Source organism: Carlito syrichta, unplaced genomic scaffold (genome assembly GCF_000164805.1).
Source record: "Carlito syrichta isolate Samal-C Ts95f unplaced genomic scaffold, Tarsius_syrichta-2.0.1 Scaffold306927, whole genome shotgun sequence".
In the NCBI taxonomy this organism is placed as follows: domain Eukaryota; kingdom Metazoa; phylum Chordata; class Mammalia; order Primates; family Tarsiidae; genus Carlito; species Carlito syrichta.
Window position 1 is genome coordinate 16,411 of NW_007251023.1, and position 3,842 is coordinate 20,252.

Consider the following 3,842-nt stretch of genomic DNA (forward strand, 5'->3'; position numbering starts at 1 on the left):
TCCATTCTTTATTCAGTGTGATAGTGTTAAAATATTTATTGTTACCTATAATATTTGCCACTTTCTCTTTTTTAAGTGCTGTCATGTTACTATTTTTTTCCAAAATATCTTCTTTCTTGATTATAATTGTTCTTGATTATATTTTTGAAAAATTAAAAAATACTGAAGATACTGGGAAAAAAATTATTTCTGTGAGTGCAAGATAAAGACTGTTGACATTTTGATATATATACTTCCAGTTCTTTTCTTTGTATCTATGATGGATGTTTCCTCTTCTAAATTTCTTGCTTTGAAATTCTTAATGTTTGCTTTTCAGCTTTTCCTAAAACGATTCTTGTACACCCTGAGAAGTGCTTGAGGAAGAGTGATGAAGGCAAGTATCTAACTCTTTATAATCAGTGAAATCATATCTTGGTTCATGTCCAAATCACAAAGCTTTGGTCACTACATCTATCAAAAAACTAAAAACTGGAAAGAGAAACTTAAAGGAAAAAAAAAGACAAAGACAGTTTGTGTATAACTTGCTATGGTTTTGTGGAGTACTTCCTATGTGTGATGGATTTTTGTTTTGTTTTGTTTTGTTTTGTTTTGTTTTGTTTGAGTTGGAGTCTCACTCTGTTGCCCACACTGGAGGGCAGCTGCACGCTCCCGATCACTGCAGCCTCAACCTGCTGGGCTCTGGCAATCCTTCCACCTCAGCCTTCCAAGTAGCCAGAAGTGATGGATTTTACAACATGATTTTTTCACTTGTTTCTGATATTAATCAGAACAACTTGTTTTCTGAATGTGAACTGACAGTATATAATGTCTTTAGCAAAACTGTGCTAGAAAAATTGTTGAAAATTATGAGAATTTAACAAAATTATTTGAAATACCTGGTCTGCCTTTTCTTCCTCTTTTCCCCATCTTTCACTCCTTCCACTTCTTCTTTCTGCCATGTCCTTTTGCTCCCTTTTCTCACTTCCTCTGGTTTACCTATAAGAACTTTAGTTTTCAGAGTAGCTAAGTGAATAAAAGAGAAGCCAACATTTCCTTCTTTTTTTTTTTTTTTTTTTGAGTTGGAGTCTCACTCTGTCACCCAGTGGCACACTCATGGCCACCACAGCCTCGACCTGCTGGCCTCAGCCTTCCAAGTAGCTGGAACTACAGGCACGCGCTACCACGCCCGGCTCATTTTTATTTATTGTGGAGATGAGGTCTCACCAAGTTGCCCAGGTGGGTCTCGAACCCGTGGGCTCAGGCAATCCACTCACCTCAGCCTCCCAAAGGCGCGGGATTACAGGCTGAGCCACCGAGCCTGGCTACATTTCCTTCTTACCAAAGTATTTGGTAGTCTTTGCATTTGAATTTGTCTGTCTTAAAAGTTCTAAGCAGACTCCCATTTCCTTCTTTTTTTTTTTTTTTGAGTTGGAGTCTCACTCTGTCACCCAGTGGCACACTCATGGCCACCACAGCCTCGACCTGCTGGCCTCAGCCTTCCAAGTAGCTGGAACTACAGGCACGCGCTACCACGCCCGGCTCATTTTTATTTATTGTGGAGATGAGGTCTCACCAAGTTGCCCAGGTGGGTCTCGAACCCGTGGGCTCAGGCAATCCACTCACCTCAGCCTCCCAAAGGCGCGGGATTACAGGCTGAGCCACCGAGCCTGGCTACATTTCCTTCTTACCAAAGTATTTGGTAGTCTTTGCATTTGAATTTGTCTGTCTTAAAAGTTCTAAGCAGACTCCCATTTCCTTCTTTTTTTTTTTTTTTGAGTTGGAGTCTCACTCTGTCACCCAGTGGCACACTCATGGCCACCACAGCCTCGACCTGCTGGCCTCAGCCTTCCAAGTAGCTGGAACTACAGGCACGCGCTACCACGCCCGGCTCATTTTTATTTATTGTGGAGATGAGGTCTCACCAAGTTGCCCAGGTGGGTCTCGAACCCGTGGGCTCAGGCAATCCACTCACCTCAGCCTCCCAAAGGCGCGGGATTACAGGCTGAGCCACCGAGCCTGGCTACATTTCCTTCTTACCAAAGTATTTGGTAGTCTTTGCATTTGAATTTGTCTGTCTTAAAAGTTCTAAGCAGACTCCCATTTCCTTCTTTTTTTTTTTTTTTGAGTTGGAGTCTCACTCTGTCACCCAGTGGCACACTCATGGCCACCACAGCCTCGACCTGCTGGCCTCAGCCTTCCAAGTAGCTGGAACTACAGGCACGCGCTACCACGCCCGGCTCATTTTTATTTATTGTGGAGATGAGGTCTCACCAAGTTGCCCAGGTGGGTCTCGAACCCGTGGGCTCAGGCAATCCACTCACCTCAGCCTCCCAAAGGCGCGGGATTACAGGCTGAGCCACCGAGCCTGGCTACATTTCCTTCTTACCAAAGTATTTGGTAGTCTTTGCATTTGAATTTGTCTGTCTTAAACAGGATCTAGGCTGGGCCCAGTGGCTCATGCCTGTAATTCCAGCACTTTGGGAGGCTGAGGCGAGAGGATTGCATGAGCCTAGGAGTTTGAGACTAGCCTGGAGAACATGGCAAGACCTTGTCTCTACAATTAAAAAAAAAATTAGCCAGGCATGGTGGTGTGCACCTGTAGTCCCAGCTACTTGGAAGGCTAAAGTGGAATGATAACCTGAGCCCAGCAGGTTGAGGGTGCAGTAGCCTTGATTGTGCCACTGCACTCCAGCCCGAGCAACACAGTGAGACTCTGGCTCAAAAATAAAATAAAATAAATGAAAAACAAACAAAAAACCCCAAGGATCTAAATATTAGTTAATTGAGGAATTTTATAAACTGAACACCAGTTTTTATTCATTTGAACTTTTCTGTTTTACAGAAGAAAATAAGGGTGTCCTATACTGCTTTGTAGAATTCCTTTTGTTTGTATTTTTGTTTTGTTTTTTTTGGGTTTTGAGTTGAAGTCTCACTCTGTCGCCCAGGCTGGAGGGCACCACAGCCTCGACCTGTTGGGCTCATGTGATCCTTCCATCTCAGCCTTCCAAGTAGCTGGAGCTACAGGCGTGTGCCACTGTGTCCAGCTAATTTTTTTTTTTTATTGTAGAGATGAGGTCTTGCCAAGTTGCCCAGGCTGGTCTTGAACCCAAGTGCTCAGGCAGTCCTCTCATCTCAGCCTTCCAAAGTGCTGGGATTATAGGCATGAACCACTGTGCCCAGCCTATTTGTTTTCTTTATTGACAGCAATTTTATAGAGTTAATTATTACAACATTACTATCTTTGATATAATTACCACAGTATTTGACTTCCTTAATATTTGGCATATATTGAAAGATGGCCTTAAAGATTTCTGTTGGCCTACAGTAAATTTTAGCAACCTTCAAAACTTTGGCTGTGTTTCTTGGTGTGGCTGTCACAGCAGTAATGCAGGTGCAATATAGTAATACTACAAGTGTAAGTACCAGGTTCTATTTCATAATCAGTGCAGTAGATTGTTTCTCAAAGTTCTTTTCTTAAAACTTGATGTTTAAAGCTGAATTTAGGTTTCTGAATTTAGGTTCCATGCTAGGTGAGCCTATGCTATTTAGTATGATTAAGGTAAGTTTTGCCTTGGGGTATCCTGGATTTCACTACTGTTTTATTGCTTAGTCTTTGTACCTGTAAAGAAAGCCTTGGCTTTGGAAATTAATGCCTGTTTCTAGCTTTTCCTAGGGAATGCTAGCATTTCCTTGTAATCGTCATTTTGAATTATTAGAAAATAAACAGTTTACATGCTAGTGAAATCTCAAATGAAGTTATTGGCGTTTACAATGTACCATATTCTCCATTTTTTTAAAAAAAGAAGCAAGCCGGGCTCGGTGGCTCAGCCTGTAATCCCGCACCTTTGGGAGGCTGAGGTGAG

At 42.3% G+C, this 3,842-nt stretch overlaps 1 protein-coding gene across 1 annotated transcript in view; it reads left to right on the plus strand.

Moving 5' to 3' along the window:
* Positions 1 to 314: 314 nt before the first annotated feature.
* LOC103265891 (transmembrane and coiled-coil domains protein 1-like) overlaps positions 315 to 3,842 on the plus strand; it is a gene marked incomplete at its 3' end in the record, with an annotated part of 41,166 nt that continues 37,638 nt past the window's right edge. Inside the window, exon 1 of the mRNA XM_008063536.1 lies at positions 315 to 373. The remainder of the gene's footprint in view (positions 374 to 3,842) is intronic.